Genomic DNA, 17,525 nt, shown 5'->3' on the forward strand with positions numbered 1-17,525 from the left:
TGTACGTCAGTGTCCTGTGCGTCTGTGTCCTGTACGTCAGTGTCTTGTGTGTCTGTGTCCTAAACATCAGTATCCTGTGCTTCAGTGTCTTGTGTGTCGGTGTCCTGTACGTCAGTATCCTCTGCTTCAGTGTCCTGTGCGTCAGTGTCCTGTGCGTCTGTGTCCTGTACGACAGTGTCCTGTGCGTCAGTGTCCTGTGCGTCAGTGTCCTGTGCGTCAGTGTCCTGTACGTCAGTGTCCTGTGCTTCAGTGTCCTGTGTTTAGTGTCTTGTGTGTCTGTGTCCTGTGCTTCAGTGTCCTGTGCTTCAGTGTCCTGTGCTTCAGTGTCCTGTGTGTCAGTGTCCTGTGCGTCAGTATCCTGTGCTTCAGTGTCCTGTGCGTCTGTGTCGTGGGTGTCTGTGTCCTGTACGTCAGTGTCCTGTGCTTCAGTGTCCTGTGCGTCTGTGTCCGGTACGTCAGTATCCTGTGCTTCAGTGTCCTGTGCTTCAGTGTCCTGTGTGCCGGTGTCCTGTGCGTCAGTGTCCTGTGCGTCGGTGTCCTGTGCGTCTGTGTCCTGTACGTCAGTGTCCTCGGCGTCGGTGTCCTGGGCGTCAGTGTCCTGGGCGTCAGTGTCCTGTGCGTCAATGTCCTGGGCGTCTGTGTCCTGGGCGTCTGTGTCCTGGGCGTCTGTGTCCTGGGCGTCTGTGTCCTGTGCGTCGGTGTCCTGGGCGTCTGTGTCCTGGGCGTCTGTGTCCTGGGCGTCTGTGTCCTGGGCGTCTGTGTCCTGGGCGTCTGTGTCCTGGGCGTCTGTGTCCTGGGCGTCGGTGTCCTGTGCGTCGGTGTCCTGGGCGTCTGTGTCCTGGGCGTCTGTGTCCTGGGCGTCTGTGTCCTGGGCGTCGGTGTCCTGTGCGTCAGTGTCCTGTGCGTCGGTGTCATGTGCTTCAGTGTCCTATGCTTCAGTGTCCTGTGTGCCGGTGTCCTGTGCATCAGTGTCCAGTGCGTCAGTGTCCTGTGCGTCAGTGTCCTGTGCGTCAGTGTCCTGTGCGTCAGTGTCCTGTGCGTCGGTGTTCAGTGCGTCAGTGTTCTGTGCGTCAGTGTCCTGTGCCTGTGTCCTGTGCTCCAGTGTACTGTGCTCCAGTGTCCTGTGCGTCTGTGTCCTGTACATCAGTGTCCTGGGCGTCGGTGTCCTGGGCGTCAGTGTCCTGGGCGTCTGTGTCCTGGCCGTCTGTGTCCTGGGCGTCTGTGTCCTGGGCGTCTGTGTCCTGGGCGTCTGTGTCATGTACATCAGTGTCCTGTGCGTCTGTGTCCTGTACGTCAGTGTCTTGTGTCTCTGTGTCCTGTCTGTCAGTATCCTGTGCTTCAGTGTCCTGTGCTTCAGTGTCTTGTGTGTCTGTGTCCTGTGCGCTGGTGTCCTGTACGTCAGTATCCAGTGCTTCAGTGTCCTGTGCTTCAGTGTCCTGTGCTTCAGTGTCCTGTGTGTCTGTGTCCTGTACGTCAGTGTCCTGTACGTCAGTGTCCTGTACGTCAGTGTCCTGTGCTTCAGTGTCCTGTGCTTCAGTGTCTTGTGTGTCTGTGTCCTGTACGTCAGTGTCCTGTACGTCAGTGTCCTGTACGTCAGAGTCCTGTGCGTCTGTGTCCTGTACGTCAGTGTGCTGTCCGTCAGTGTCTTGTGTTTCTGTGTCCTGTAACATCAGTATCCTGTGCTTCTGTGTCCTGTGCATCACTGTCTTGTGTCTCTGTGTCCTGTACGTCAGTATCCTGTGCTTCAGTGTCCTGTGCTTCAGTGTCTTGTGTGTCTGTGTCCTGTGCGCCGGTGTCCTGTACGTCAGTATCCTGTGCTTCAGTGTCCTGTGCTTCAGTGTCCTGTGCTTCAGTGTCCTGTGTGTCTGTGTCCTGTACGTCTGTGTCCTGTACGTCAGTGTCCTGTGCTTCAGTGTCCTGTGCTTCAGTGTCTTGTGTGTCTGTGTCCTGCGCGTCTGTGTCCTGTACGTCAGTGTGCTGTACGTCAGTGTCTTGTGTTTCTGTGTCCTGTACGTCAGTATCCTGTGCTTTTGTGTCCTGTGCGTCAGTGTCTTGTGTGTCTGTGTCCTGTACGTCAGTATCCTGTGCTCCAGTGTCCTGTGCTTCAGTGTCTTGTGTGTCTGTGTCCTGTGCGCCGGTGTCCTGTACGTCAGTATCATGTGCTTCAGGTTCTTGTGTGTCTGTTTCCTGTGCGCCGGTGTCCTGGACGTCAGTGTCCTGTACGTCAGTGTCCTGTGTTTCAGTGTCCTGTGCTTCAGTGTCCTGTGCTTCATTGTCCTGTGTGTCTGTGTCCTGTACGTCAGTGTCCTGTACGTCAGTGTCCTGTGCTTCAGTGTCCTGTGCTTCAGTGTCCTGTGCTTCAGTGTCCTGTGCGTCTGTGTCCTGTACGTCAGTGTCCTGTACGTCAGTGTCCTGTGCTTCAGTGTCCTGTGCTTCAGTGTCTTGTATGTCAGTGTCCTGTACGTCAGTGTCCTGTGCGTCTATGTCCTGTACGTCAGTGTCCTGTACGTCAGTGTCTTGTGTATCTGTGCCCTGTACGTCAGTATCCGGTGCTTCAGTGTCCTGTGCGTCAGTGTCTTGTGTGTCTGTGTCCTGTACGTCAGTATCCGGTGCTTCAGTGGCCTGTGCGTCAGTGTCTTGTGTGTCTGTGTCCTGTACGTCAGTATCCTGTGCTTCAGTGTCCTGTTCGTCAGTGTCCTGTGCGTCTGTGTCCTGTACGTCAGTGTCCTGTGCGTCAATTTCCTGTGCTTCAGTCTCCTGTGCGTCGGTGTCCTGTGCATCAGTGTCCTGTGCTTCAGTGTCCTGTGCTTCAGTGTCCTGTGCATCAGTGTCCTGTGCATCAGTGTCCTGTGCATCAGTGTCCTGTGCTTCAGTGTCCTGTGTGTCAGTGTCCTGTGCTTCAGTGTCCTGTACGTCAGTGTCCTGTGTTTCAGTGTCCTGTGCTTCAGTGTCCTGTGCTTCATTGTCCTGTGTGTCTGTGTCCTGTACGTCAGTGTCCTGTACGTCAGTGTCCTGTACGTCAGTGTCCAGTGCTTCAGTGTCCTGTGCTTCAGTGTCCTGTGCATCAGTGTCCTGTGCTTCAGTGTCCTGTGCTTCAGTGTCCTGTGCTTCAGTGTCCTGTGCGTCTGTGTCCTGTACGTCAGTGTCCTGTACGTCAGTGTCCTGTGCTTCAGTGTCCTGTGCTTCAGTGTCTTGTGTGTCTGTGTCCTGTACATCAGTGTCCTGTATGTCAGTGTCCTGTACGTCAGTGTCCTGTGCGTCTGTGTCCTGTACGTCAGTATCCGGTGCTTCAGTGTCCTGTGCGTCAGTGTCTTGTGTGTCTGTGTCCTGTACGTCAGTATCCGGTGCTTCAGTGTCCTGTGCGTCAGTGTCCTGTGCGTCAGTGTCCTGTGCGTCAGTGTCCTGTGCGTCTGTGTCCTGTACGTCAGTGTCCTGTGCGTCAATTTCCTGTGCTTCAGTCTCCTGTGCGTCGGTGTCCTGTGCTTCAGTGTCCTGTGCTTCAGTGTCCTGTGCGTCAGTGTCCTGTGCGTCAGTGTCCTGTGCATCAGTGTCCTGTGCGTCAGTGTCCTGTGCTTCAGTGTCCTGTGTGTCAGTGTCCTGTGCTTCAGTGTCCTGTGCATCAGTGTCCTGTGCTTCAGTGTCCTGTGCTTCAGTGTCCTGTTCGTCTGTGTCGTGTGTGTTTGTGTCCTGTACGTCAGTGTCCTGTACGTCAGTGTCCTGTGCTTCAGTGTCCTGTGCTTCAGTTACCTGGGCGTCAGTGTCCTGTGCGTCTGTGTCCTGTGCTTCAGTGTCCTGTACGTCTGTGTCCTGTGCGTCAGTGTCCTGTGCTTTGGTGTCCTGTGCTTCAGTGTCCTGTGCTTCAGTGTCCTGTGCTTCAGTGTCCTGTTCGTCTGTGTCGTGTGTGTTTGTGTCCTGTACGTCAGTGTCCTGTACGTCAGTGTCCTGTGCTTCAGTGTCCTGTGCTTCAGTTACCTGGGCGTCAGTGTCCTGTGCGTCTGTGTCCTGTGCTTCAGTGTCCTGTACGTCTGTGTCCTGTGCGTCAGTGTCCTGTGCTTTGGTGTCCTGTGCTTCAGTGTCCTGTGCTTCAGTGTCCTGTGCTTCAGTGTCCTGTGCGTCAGTGTCCTGTGCGTCTGTGTCCTGTACGTCAGTATCCGGTGCTTCAGTGTCCTGTGCGTCAGTGTCTTGTGTGTCAGTGTCCTGTACGTCAGTGTCCTGTACGTCAGTGTCCTGTGGTTCAGTGTCCTGTGCTTCAGTGTCCAGTGCTTCAGTGTCCTGTGCTTCAGTGTCCTGTGCGTCTGTGTCCTGTACGTCAGTGTACTGTACGTCCGTGTCCTGTGCTTCAGTGTCCTGTGCTTCAGTGTCCTGTGCTTCAGTGTCTTGTGTGTCTGTGTCCTGTACGTCAGTGTCCTGTATGTCAGTGTCCTGTACGTCAGTGTCCTGTGCGTCTGTGTCCTGTACGTCAGTGTCTTGTGTGTCTGTGTCCTAAACATCAGTATCCTGTGCTTCAGTGTCTTGTGTGTCGGTGTCCTGTACGTCAGTATCCTCTGCTTCAGTGTCCTGTGCGTCAGTGTCCTGTGCGTCTGTGTCCTGTACGACAGTGTCCTGTGCGTCAGTGTCCTGTGCGTCAGTGTCCTGTGCGTCAGTGTCCTGTACGTCAGTGTCCTGTGCTTCAGTGTCCTGTGTTTAGTGTCTTGTGTGTCTGTGTCCTGTGCTTCAGTGTCCTGTGCTTCAGTGTCCTGTGCTTCAGTGTCCTGTGTGTCAGTGTCCTGTGCGTCAGTATCCTGTGCTTCAGTGTCCTGTGCGTCTGTGTCGTGGGTGTCTGTGTCCTGTACGTCAGTGTCCTGTGCTTCAGTGTCCTGTGCGTCTGTGTCCGGTACGTCAGTATCCTGTGCTTCAGTGTCCTGTGCTTCAGTGTCCTGTGTGCCGGTGTCCTGTGCGTCAGTGTCCTGTGCGTCGGTGTCCTGTGCGTCTGTGTCCTGTACGTCAGTGTCCTCGGCGTCGGTGTCCTGGGCGTCAGTGTCCTGGGCGTCAGTGTCCTGTGCGTCAATGTCCTGGGCGTCTGTGTCCTGGGCGTCTGTGTCCTGGGCGTCTGTGTCCTGGGCGTCTGTGTCCTGTGCGTCGGTGTCCTGTGCGTCGGTGTCCTGGGCGTCTGTGTCCTGGGCGTCTGTGTCCTGGGCGTCTGTGTCCTGGGCGTCTGTGTCCTGGGCGTCTGTGTCCTGGGCGTCTGTGTCCTGGGCGTCGGTGTCCTGTGCGTCGGTGTCCTGGGCGTCTGTGTCCTGGGCGTCTGTGTCCTGGGCGTCTGTGTCCTGGGCGTCGGTGTCCTGTGCGTCAGTGTCCTGTGCGTCGGTGTCATGTGCTTCAGTGTCCTATGCTTCAGTGTCCTGTGTGCCGGTGTCCTGTGCATCAGTGTCCAGTGCGTCAGTGTCCTGTGCGTCAGTGTCCTGTGCGTCAGTGTCCTGTGCGTCGGTGTTCAGTGCGTCAGTGTTCTGTGCGTCAGTGTCCTGTGCCTGTGTCCTGTGCTCCAGTGTACTGTGCTCCAGTGTCCTGTGCGTCTGTGTCCTGTACATCAGTGTCCTGGGCGTCGGTGTCCTGGGCGTCAGTGTCCTGGGCGTCTGTGTCCTGGCCGTCTGTGTCCTGGGCGTCTGTGTCCTGGGCGTCAGTGTCCTGGGCGTCTGTGTCATGTACATCAGTGTCCTGTGCGTCTGTGTCCTGTACGTCAGTGTCTTGTGTCTCTGTGTCCTGTCTGTCAGTATCCTGTGCTTCAGTGTCCTGTGCTTCAGTGTCTTGTGTGTCTGTGTCCTGTGCGCTGGTGTCCTGTACGTCAGTATCCAGTGCTTCAGTGTCCTGTGCTTCAGTGTCCTGTGCGTCAGTGTCCTGTGCGTCAGTGTCCTGTGCGTCGGTGTTCAGTGCGTCAGTGTTCTGTGCGTCAGTGTCCTGTGCCTGTGTCCTGTGCTCCAGTGTACTGTGCTCCAGTGTCCTGTGCGTCTGTGTCCTGTACATCAGTGTCCTGGGCGTCGGTGTCCTGGGCGTCAGTGTCCTGCGCGTCTGTGTCCTGGCCGTCTGTGTCCTGGGCGTCTGTGTCCTGGGCGTCAGTGTCCTGGGCGTCTGTGTCATGTACATCAGTGTCCTGTGCGTCTGTGTCCTGTACGTCAGTGTCTTGTGTCTCTGTGTCCTGTCTGTCAGTATCCTGTGCTTCAGTGTCCTGTGCTTCAGTGTCTTGTGTGTCTGTGTCCTGTGCGCTGGTGTCCTGTACGTCAGTATCCAGTGCTTCAGTGTCCTGTGCTTCAGTGTCCTGTGCTTCAGTGTCCTGTGTGTCTGTGTCCTGTACGTCAGTGTCCTGTACGTCAGTGTCCTGTACGTCAGTGTCCTGTACGTCAGTGTCCTGTGCTTCAGTGTCCTGTGCTTCAGTGTCTTGTGTGTCTGTGTCCTGTACGTCAGTGTCCTGTACGTCAGTGTCCTGTACGTCAGAGTCCTGTGCGTCTGTGTCCTGTACGTCAGTGTGCTGTCCGTCAGTGTCTTGTGTTTCTGTGTCCTGTAACATCAGTATCCTGTGCTTCTGTGTCCTGTGCATCACTGTCTTGTGTCTCTGTGTCCTGTACGTCAGTATCCTGTGCTTCAGTGTCCTGTGCTTCAGTGTCCTGTGCTTCAGTGTCCTGTGTGTCTGTGTCCTGTACGTCTGTGTCCTGTACGTCAGTGTCCTGTGCTTCAGTGTCCTGTGCTTCAGTGTCTTGTGTGTCTGTGTCCTGCGCGTCTGTGTCCTGTACGTCAGTGTGCTGTACGTCAGTGTCTTGTGTTTCTGTGTCCTGTACGTCAGTATCCTGTGCTTTTGTGTCCTGTGCGTCAGTGTCTTGTGTGTCTGTGTCCTGTACGTCAGTATCCTGTGCTCCAGTGTCCTGTGCTTCAGTGTCTTGTGTGTCTGTGTCCTGTGCGCCGGTGTCCTGTACGTCAGTATCATGTGCTTCAGGTTCTTGTGTGTCTGTTTCCTGTGCGCCGGTGTCCTGGACGTCAGTGTCCTGTACGTCAGTGTCCTGTGTTTCAGTGTCCTGTGCTTCAGTGTCCTGTGCTTCATTGTCCTGTGTGTCTGTGTCCTGTACGTCAGTGTCCTGTACGTCAGTGTCCTGTGCTTCAGTGTCCTGTGCTTCAGTGTCCTGTGCTTCAGTGTCCTGTGCGTCTGTGTCCTGTACGTCAGTGTCCTGTACGTCAGTGTCCTGTGCTTCAGTGTCCTGTGCTTCAGTGTCTTGTATGTCAGTGTCCTGTACGTCAGTGTCCTGTGCGTCTATGTCCTGTACGTCAGTGTCCTGTACGTCAGTGTCTTGTGTATCTGTGCCCTGTACGTCACTATCCGGTGCTTCAGTGTCCTGTGCGTCAGTGTCTTGTGTGTCTGTGTCCTGTACGTCAGTATCCGGTGCTTCAGTGGCCTGTGCGTCAGTGTCTTGTGTGTCTGTGTCCTGTACGTCAGTATCCTGTGCTTCAGTGTCCTGTTCGTCAGTGTCCTGTGCGTCTGTGTCCTGTACGTCAGTGTCCTGTGCGTCAATTTCCTGTGCTTCAGTCTCCTGTGCGTCGGTGTCCTGTGCATCAGTGTCCTGTGCTTCAGTGTCCTGTGCTTCAGTGTCCTGTGCATCAGTGTCCTGTGCATCAGTGTCCTGTGCATCAGTGTCCTGTGCTTCAGTGTCCTGTGTGTCAGTGTCCTGTGCTTCAGTGTCCTGTACGTCAGTGTCCTGTGTTTCAGTGTCCTGTGCTTCAGTGTCCTGTGCTTCATTGTCCTGTGTGTCTGTGTCCTGTACGTCAGTGTCCTGTACGTCAGTGTCCTGTACGTCAGTGTCCAGTGCTTCAGTGTCCTGTGCTTCAGTGTCCTGTGCATCAGTGTCCTGTGCTTCAGTGTCCTGTGCTTCAGTGTCCTGTGCTTCAGTGTCCTGTGCTTCAGTGTCCTGTGCGTCTGTGTCCTGTACGTCAGTGTCCTGTACGTCAGTGTCCTGTGCTTCAGTGTCCTGTGCTTCAGTGTCTTGTGTGTCTGTGTCCTGTACATCAGTGTCCTGTATGTCAGTGTCCTGTACGTCAGTGTCCTGTGCGTCTGTGTCCTGTACGTCAGTATCCGGTGCTTCAGTGTCCTGTGCGTCAGTGTCTTGTGTGTCTGTGTCCTGTACGTCAGTATCCGTTGCTTCAGTGTCCTGTGCGTCAGTGTCCTGTGCGTCAGTGTCCTGTGCGTCAGTGTCCTGTGCGTCTGTGTCCTGTACGTCAGTGTCCTGTGCGTCAATTTCCTGTGCTTCAGTCTCCTGTGCGTCGGTGTCCTGTGCTTCAGTGTCCTGTGCTTCAGTGTCCTGTGCGTCAGTGTCCTGTGCGTCAGTGTCCTGTGCATCAGTGTCCTGTGCGTCAGTGTCCTGTGCTTCAGTGTCCTGTGTGTCAGTGTCCTGTGCTCAGTGTCCTGTGCATCAGTGTCCTGTGCTTCAGTGTCCTGTGCTTCAGTGTCCTGTTCGTCTGTGTCGTGTGTGTTTGTGTCCTGTACGTCAGTGTCCTGTACGTCAGTGTCCTGTGCTTCAGTGTCCTGTGCTTCAGTTACCTGGGCGTCAGTGTCCTGTGCGTCTGTGTCCTGTGCTTCAGTGTCCTGTACGTCAGTGTCCTGTGCGTCAGTGTCCTGTGCTTTGGTGTCCTGTGCTTCAGTGTCCTGTGCTTCAGTGTCCTGTGCTTCAGTGTCCTGTGCGTCAGTGTCCTGTGCGTCTGTGTCCTGTACGTCAGTATCCGGTGCTTCAGTGTCCTGTGCGTCAGTGTCTTGTGTGTCTGTGTCCTGTACGTCAGTATCCGGTGCTTCAGTGTCCTGTGCGTCAGTGTCCTGTGCGTCTGTGTCCTGTACGTCAGTGTCCTGTGCGTCAATTTCCTGTGCTTCAGTCTCCTGTGCGTCGGTGTCCTGTGCTTCAGTGTCCTGTGCTTCAGTGTCCTGTGCGTCAGTGTCCTGTGCATCAGTGTCCTGTGCGTCAGTGTCCTGTGCTTCAGTGTCCTGTGTGTCAGTGTCCTGTGCTTCAGTGTCCTGTGCATCAGTGTCCTGTGCTTCAGTGTCCTGTGCTTCAGTGTCCTGTTCGTCTGTGTCGTGTGTGTTTGTGTCCTGTACGTCAGTGTCCTGTACGTCAGTGTCCTGTGCTTCAGTGTCCTGTGCTTCAGTTACCTGGGCGTCAGTGTCCTGTGCATCTGTGTCCTGTGCTTCAGTGTCCTGTACGTCAGTGTCCTGTGCGTCAGTGTCCTGTGCTTTGGTGTCCTGTGCTTCAGTGTCCTGTGCTTCAGTGTCCTGTGCTTCAGTGTCCTGTGCGTCAGTGTCCTGTGCGTCTATGTCCTGTACGTCATTGTCCTCTGCGTCAGTGTCCTGTGCTTCAGTGTCCTGTGCTTCAGTGTCCTGTGCTTCGGTGTCCTGTGCGTCTGTGTCCTGTACGTTAGTATCCTGTGCTTCAGTGTCCTGTGCGTCTGTGTCCTGTGCGTCAGTGTCCTGTGTTCAGTGTCCTGTACTTCAGTGTCCTGTGCTTCAGTGTCCTGTGCTTCAGTGTCCTGTGCTTCAGTGTCCTGTGCTTCAGTGTCCTGTGCTTCAGTGTTCTGTGTGTCTGTGTCCGTTACGTCAGTGTCCTGTGCTTCAGTGTCCTGTGCTTCAGTGTCCTGTGTGCCGGTGTCCTGTGTGCCGGTGTCCTGTGCGTCAGTGTCCTGTGTGCCGGTGTCCTGTGCGTCAGTGTCCTGTGCTTGTGTCGTGTGCTCCAGTGTCCTGTGCGTCTGTGTCCTGTACGTCAGTGTCCTGGGCGTCGGTGTCCTGTGCGTCAATGTCCTGGGCGTCAGTGTCCTGGGCGTCAGTGTCCTGTGCATCAATGTCCTGGGCGTCTGTGTCCTGGGCGTCTGTGTCCTGGGCGTCTGTGTCCTGGGCGTCTGTGTCCTGGGCGTCTGTGTCCTGGGCGTCTGTGTCCTGGGCGTCTGTGTCCTGGGCGTCTGTGTCCTGGGCTTCTGTGTCCTGGGCGTCTGTGTCCTGGGCGTCTGTGTCCTGTACATCAGTGTCCTGGGCGTCGGTGTCCTGGGCGTCGGTGTCCTGGGCGTCAGTGTCCTGGGCGTCTGTATCCTGGCCGTCTGTGTCCTGGGCGTCAGTGTCCTGGGCGTCTGTGTCATGTACATCAGTGTCCTGTGCGTCTGTGTCCTGTACGTCAGTGTCTTGTGTCTCTGTGTCCTGTACGTCAGTATCCTGTGCTTCAGTGTCCTGTGCTTCAGTGTCTTGTGTGTCTGTGTCCTGTGCGCCGGTGTCCTGGACGTCAGTGTCCTGTACGTCAGTGTCCTGTGCGTCAGTGTCCTGTGCGTCTGTGTCCTGTACATCAGTGTCCTGTGCGTCAGTCTCCTGTGCTTCAGTCTCCTGTGCTTCAGTCTCCTGTGCTTCAGTCTCCTGTGCTTCAGTCTCCTGTGCGTCAGTTTCCTGTGCTTCAGTCTCCTGTGCGTCGGTGTCCTGTGCTTCAGTGTCCTGTGCATCAGTGTCCTGTGCGTCAGTGTCCTGTGCTTCAGTGTCCTGTGTGTCAGTGTCCTGTGCGTCAGTATCCTGTGCTTCAGTGTCCTGTGCGTCTGAGTCGTGTGTGTTTGTGTCCTGTACGTCAGTATCCTCTGGTTCAGTGTCCTGTGCGTCAGTGTCCTGTGCGTCAGTGTCCTGTACGTCAGTGTCCTGTACGTCAGTGTCCTGTACGTCAGTGTCCTGTGCTTCAGTGTCCTGTGCGTCAGTGTCCTGTGCTTCAGTGTCCTGTGCTTCAGTGTCCTGTGCTTCAGTGTCCTGTGCGTCAGTGTCCTGTGCTTCATTGTCCTGTGCTTCAGTGTCCTGTGCTTCAGTGTCCTGTGCGTCTGTGTCCTGTACGTCAGTGTCCTGTACGTCAGTGTCCTGTACATCAGTGTCCTGTGCTTCAGTGTCCTGTGCTTCAGTGTCCTGTGCGCCAGTGTCCTGTGCGCCGGTGTCCTGGTTGTCAGTGTCCTGTGCGTCAGTGTGCTGTGCTTCAGTGTCCTGTGCTTCAGTGTCCTGTGCTTCAGTGTCCTGTGCGTCTGTGTCCTGTGCGTCAGTGTCCTGTGCTTCAGTGTCCTGTGCTTCAGTGTCCTGTTCGTCTGTGTCGTGTGTGTTTGTGTCCTGTACGTCAGTGTCCTGTACGTCAGTGTAATGTGCTTCAGTGTCCTGTGCTTCAGTGACCTGGGCGTCAGTGTCCTGAGCGTCTGTGTCCTGTGCTTCAGTGTCCTGTACGTCAGTGTCCTGTGCGTCAGTGTCCTGTGCTTCGGTGTCCTGTGCTTCAGTGTCCTGTGCTTCAGTGTCCTGTGCTTCAGTGTCCTGTTCGTCTGTGTCGTGTGTGTTTGTGTCCTGTACGTCAGTGTCCTGTACGTCAGTGTAATGTGCTTCAGTGTCCTGTGCTTCAGTGACCTGGGCGTCAGTGTCCTGAGCGTCTGTGTCCTGTGCTTCAGTGTCCTGTACGTCAGTGTCCTGTGCGTCAGTGTCCTGTGCTTCGGTGTCCTGTGCTTCAGTGTCCTGTGCTTCAGTGTCCTGTGCTTCAGTGTCCTGTGCGTCAGTGTCCTGTGCGTCTATGTCCTGTACGTCATTGTCCTCTGCGTCAGTGTCCTGTGCTTCAGTGTCCTGTGCTTCAGTGTCCTGTGCTTCAGTGTCCTGTGCTTCAATGTTCTGTGTGTCTGTGTCCGGTACGTCAGTGTCCTGTGCTTCAGTGTCCTGTGCTTCAGTGTCCTGTGTGCCGGTGTCCTGTGTGCCGGTGTCCTGTGCGTCAGTGTCCTGTGTGCCGGTGTCCTGTGCGTCAGTGTCCTGTGCTTGTGTCCTGTGCTCCAGTATCCTGTGCGTCTGTGTCCTGTACGTCAGTGTCCTGTACGTCAGTGTCCTGGGCGTCGGTGTCCTGGGCGTCAATGTCCTGGGCGTCAGTGTCCTGGGCGTCAGTGTCCTGTGCATCAATATCCTGGGCGTCTGTGTCCTGGGCATCTGTGTCCTGGGCATCTGTGTCCTGGGCGTCTGTGTCCTGGGCGTCTGTGTCCTGGGCTTCTGTGTCCTGGGCGTCTGTGTCCTGGGCGTCTGTGTCCTGGGCGTCTGTGTCCTGTACATCAGTGTCCTGGGCGTCGGTGTCCTGGGCATCAGTGTCCTGGGCGTCTGTGTCCTGGCCGTCTGTGTCCTGGGCGTCAGTGTCCTGGGCGTCTGTGTCCTGTACATCAGTGTCCTGTGCGTCTGTGTCCTGTACGTCAGTGTCTTGTGTCTCTGTGTCCTGTACGTCAGTATCCTGTGCTTCAGTGTCCTGTGCTTCAGTGTCTTGTGTGTCTGTGTCCTGTGCGCCGGTGTCCTGGACGTCAGTGTCCTGTACGTCAGTGTCCTGTGCGTCAGTGTCCTGTGCGTCTGTGTCCTGTACATCAGTGTCCTGTGCGTCAGTTTCCTGTGCTTCAGTCTCCTGTGCTTCAGTCTCCTGTGCTTCAGTCTCCTGTGCTTCAGTCTCCTGTGCTTCAGTCTCCTGTGCTTCAGTCTCCTGTGCGTCGGTGTCCTGCGCTTCAGTGTCCTGTGCATCAGTGTCCTGTGCGTCAGTGTCCTGTGCTTCAGTGTCCTGTGTGTCAGTGTCCTGTGCGTCAGTATCCTGTGCTTCAGTGTCCTGTGCGTCTGAGTCGTGTGTGTTTGTGTCCTGTACGTCAGTATCCTCTGCTTCAGTGTCCTGTGCGTCAGTGTCCTGTGCGTAAGTGTCCTGTACGTCAGTGTCCTGTACGTCAGTGTCCTGTGGTTCAGTGTCCTGTGCTTCAGTGTCCAGTGCTTCAGTGTCCTGTGCTTCAGTGTCCTGTGCGTCTGTGTCCTGTACGTCAGTGTACTGTACGTCCATGTCCTGTGCTTCAGTGTCCTGTGCTTCAGTGTCCTGTGCGTAAGTGTCCTGTACGTCAGTGTCCTGTATGTCAGTGTCCTGTACGTCAGTGTCCTGTGCGTCTGTGTCCTGTACGTCAGTGTCTTGTGTGTCTGTGTCCTAAACATCAGTATCCTGTGCTTCAGTGTCTTGTGTGTCGGTGTCCTGTACGTCAGTATCCTCTGCTTCAGTGTCCTGTGCGTCAGTGTCCTGTGCGTCTGTGTCCTGTACGACAGTGTCCTGTGCGTCAGTGTCCTGTGCGTCAGTGTCCTGTGCGTCAGTGTCCTGTACGTCAGTGTCCTGTGCTTCAGTGTCCTGTGTTTAGTGTCTTGTGTGTCTGTGTCCTGTGCTTCAGTGTCCTGTGCTTCAGTGTCCTGTGCTTCAGTGTCCTGTGTGTCAGTGTCCTGTGCGTCAGTATCCTGTGCTTCAGTGTCCTGTGCGTCTGTGTCGTGGGTGTCTGTGTCCTGTACGTCAGTGTCCTGTGCTTCAGTGTCCTGTGCGTCTGTGTCCGGTACGTCAGTATCCTGTGCTTCAGTGTCCTGTGCTTCAGTGTCCTGTGTGCCGGTGTCCTGTGCGTCAGTGTCCTGTGCGTCGGTGTCCTGTGCGTCTGTGTCCTGTACGTCAGTGTCCTCGGCGTCGGTGTCCTGGGCGTCAGTGTCCTGGGCGTCAGTGTCCTGTGCGTCAATGTCCTGGGCGTCTGTGTCCTGGGCGTCTGTGTCCTGGGCGTCTGTGTCCTGGGCGTCTGTGTCCTGTGCGTCGGTGTCCTGTGCGTCGGTGTCCTGGGCGTCTGTGTCCTGGGCGTCTGTGTCCTGGGCGTCTGTGTCCTGGGCGTCTGTGTCCTGGGCGTCTGTGTCCTGGGCGTCTGTGTCCTGGGCGTCGGTGTCCTGTGCGTCGGTGTCCTGGGCGTCTGTGTCCTGGGCGTCTGTGTCCTGGGCGTCTGTGTCCTGGGCGTCGGTGTCCTGTGCGTCAGTGTCCTGTGCGTCGGTGTCATGTGCTTCAGTGTCCTATGCTTCAGTGTCCTGTGTGCCGGTGTCCTGTGCATCAGTGTCCAGTGCGTCAGTGTCCTGTGCGTCAGTGTCCTGTGCGTCAGTGTCCTGTGCGTCAGTGTCCTGTGCGTCGGTGTTCAGTGCGTCAGTGTTCTGTGCGTCAGTGTCCTGTGCCTGTGTCCTGTGCTCCAGTGTACTGTGCTCCAGTGTCCTGTGCGTCTGTGTCCTGTACATCAGTGTCCTGGGCGTCGGTGTCCTGGGCGTCAGTGTCCTGGGCGTCTGTGTCCTGGCCGTCTGTGTCCTGGGCGTCTGTGTCCTGGGCGTCTGTGTCCTGGGCGTCTGTGTCATGTACATCAGTGTCCTGTGCGTCTGTGTCCTGTACGTCAGTGTCTTGTGTCTCTGTGTCCTGTCTGTCAGTATCCTGTGCTTCAGTGTCCTGTGCTTCAGTGTCTTGTGTGTCTGTGTCCTGTGCGCTGGTGTCCTGTACGTCAGTATCCAGTGCTTCAGTGTCCTGTGCTTCAGTGTCCTGTGCTTCAGTGTCCTGTGTGTCTGTGTCCTGTACGTCAGTGTCCTGTACGTCAGTGTCCTGTACGTCAGTGTCCTGTGCTTCAGTGTCCTGTGCTTCAGTGTCTTGTGTGTCTGTGTCCTGTACGTCAGTGTCCTGTACGTCAGTGTCCTGTACGTCAGAGTCCTGTGCGTCTGTGTCCTGTACGTCAGTGTGCTGTCCGTCAGTGTCTTGTGTTTCTGTGTCCTGTAACATCAGTATCCTGTGCTTCTGTGTCCTGTGCATCACTGTCTTGTGTCTCTGTGTCCTGTACGTCAGTATCCTGTGCTTCAGTGTCCTGTGCTTCAGTGTCTTGTGTGTCTGTGTCCTGTGCGCCGGTGTCCTGTACGTCAGTATCCTGTGCTTCAGTGTCCTGTGCTTCAGTGTCCTGTGCTTCAGTGTCCTGTGTGTCTGTGTCCTGTACGTCTGTGTCCTGTACGTCAGTGTCCTGTGCTTCAGTGTCCTGTGCTTCAGTGTCTTGTGTGTCTGTGTCCTGCGCGTCTGTGTCCTGTACGTCAGTGTGCTGTACGTCAGTGTCTTGTGTTTCTGTGTCCTGTACGTCAGTATCCTGTGCTTTTGTGTCCTGTGCGTCAGTGTCTTGTGTGTCTGTGTCCTGTACGTCAGTATCCTGTGCTCCAGTGTCCTGTGCTTCAGTGTCTTGTGTGTCTGTGTCCTGTGCGCCGGTGTCCTGTACGTCAGTATCATGTGCTTCAGGTTCTTGTGTGTCTGTTTCCTGTGCGCCGGTGTCCTGGACGTCAGTGTCCTGTACGTCAGTGTCCTGTGTTTCAGTGTCCTGTGCTTCAGTGTCCTGTGCTTCATTGTCCTGTGTGTCTGTGTCCTGTACGTCAGTGTCCTGTACGTCAGTGTCCTGTGCTTCAGTGTCCTGTGCTTCAGTGTCCTGTGCTTCAGTGTCCTGTGCGTCTGTGTCCTGTACGTCAGTGTCCTGTACGTCAGTGTCCTGTGCTTCAGTGTCCTGTGCTTCAGTGTCTTGTATGTCAGTGTCCTGTACGTCAGTGTCCTGTGCGTCTATGTCCTGTACGTCAGTGTCCTGTACGTCAGTGTCTTGTGTATCTGTGCCCTGTACGTCAGTATCCGGTGCTTCAGTGTCCTGTGCGTCAGTGTCTTGTGTGTCTGTGTCCTGTACGTCAGTATCCGGTGCTTCAGTGGCCTGTGCGTCAGTGTCTTGTGTGTCTGTGTCCTGTACGTCAGTATCCTGTGCTTCAGTGTCCTGTTCGTCAGTGTCCTGTGCGTCTGTGTCCTGTACGTCAGTGTCCTGTGCGTCAATTTCCTGTGCTTCAGTCTCCTGTGCGTCGGTGTCCTGTGCATCAGTGTCCTGTGCTTCAGTGTCCTGTGCTTCAGTGTCCTGTGCATCAGTGTCCTGTGCATCAGTGTCCTGTGCATCAGTGTCCTGTGCTTCAGTGTCCTGTGTGTCAGTGTCCTGTGCTTCAGTGTCCTGTACGTCAGTGTCCTGTGTTTCAGTGTCCTGTGCTTCAGTGTCCTGTGCTTCATTGTCCTGTGTGTCTGTGTCCTGTACGTCAGTGTCCTGTACGTCAGTGTCCTGTACGTCAGTGTCCAGTGCTTCAGTGTCCTGTGCTTCAGTGTCCTGTGCATCAGTGTCCTGTGCTTCAGTGTCCTGTGCTTCAGTGTCCTGTGCTTCAGTGTCCTGTGCGTCTGTGTCCTGTACGTCAGTGTCCTGTACGTCAGTGTCCTGTGCTTCAGTGTCCTGTGCTTCAGTGTCTTGTGTGTCTGTGTCCTGTACATCAGTGTCCTGTATGTCAGTGTCCTGTACGTCAGTGTCCTGTGCGTCTGTGTCCTGTACGTCAGTATCCGGTGCTTCAGTGTCCTGTGCGTCAGTGTCTTGTGTGTCTGTGTCCTGTACGTCAGTATCCGGTGCTTCAGTGTCCTGTGCGTCAGTGTCCTGTGCGTCAGTGTCCTGTGCGTCAGTGTCCTGTGCGTCTGTGTCCTGTACGTCAGTGTCCTGTGCGTCAATTTCCTGTGCTTCAGTCTCCTGTGCGTCGGTGTCCTGTGCTTCAGTGTCCTGTGCTTCAGTGTCCTGTGCGTCAGTGTCCTGTGCGTCAGTGTCCTGTGCATCAGTGTCCTGTGCGTCAGTGTCCTGTGCTTCAGTGTCCTGTGTGTCAGTGTCCTGTGCTTCAGTGTCCTGTGCATCAGTGTCCTGTGCTTCAGTGTCCTGTGCTTCAGTGTCCTGTTCGTCTGTGTCGTGTGTGTTTGTGTCCTGTACGTCAGTGTCCTGTACGTCAGTGTCCTGTGCTTCAGTGTCCTGTGCTTCAGTTACCTGGGCGTCAGTGTCCTGTGCGTCTGTGTCCTGTGCTTCAGTGTCCTGTACGTCTGTGTCCTGTGCGTCAGTGTCCTGTGCTTTGGTGTCCTGTGCTTCAGTGTCCTGTGCTTCAGTGTCCTGTGCTTCAGTGTCCTGTGCGTCAGTGTCCTGTGCGTCTGTGTCCTGTACGTCAGTATCCGGTGCTTCAGTGTCCTGTGCGTCAGTGTCTTGTGTGTCTGTGTCCTGTACGTCAGTATCCGGTGCTTCAGTGTCCTGTGCGTCAGTGTCCTGTGCGTCTGTGTCCTGTACGTCAGTGTCCTGTGCGTCAATTTCCTGTGCTTCAGTCTCCTGTGCGTCGGTGTCCTGTGCTTCAGTGTCCTGTGCTTCAGTGTCCTGTGCGTCAGTGTCCTGTGCATCAGTGTCCTGTGCGTCAGTGTCCTGTGCTTCAGTGTCCTGTGTGTCAGTGTCCTGTGCTTCAGTGTCCTGTGCATCAGTGTCCTGTGCTTCAGTGTCCTGTGCTTCAGTGTCCTGTTCGTCTGTGTCGTGTGTGTTTGTGTCCTGTACGTCAGTGTCCTGTACGTCAGTGTCCTGTGCTTCAGTGTCCTGTGCTTCAGTTACCTGGGCGTCAGTGTCCTGTGCATCTGTGTCCTGTGCTTCAGTGTCCTGTACGTCAGTGTCCTGTGCGTCAGTGTCCTGTGCTTTGGTGTCCTGTGCTTCAGTGTCCTGTGCTTCAGTGTCCTGTGCTTCAGTGTCCTGTGCGTCAGTGTCCTGTGCGTCTATGTCCTGTACGTCATTGTCCTCTGCGTCAGTGTCCTGTGCTTCAGTGTCCTGTGCTTCAGTGTCCTGTGCTTCGGTGTCCTGTG

Source organism: Scyliorhinus torazame, chromosome 7 (genome assembly GCF_047496885.1).
Source record: "Scyliorhinus torazame isolate Kashiwa2021f chromosome 7, sScyTor2.1, whole genome shotgun sequence".
Taxonomy (NCBI): domain Eukaryota; kingdom Metazoa; phylum Chordata; class Chondrichthyes; order Carcharhiniformes; family Scyliorhinidae; genus Scyliorhinus; species Scyliorhinus torazame.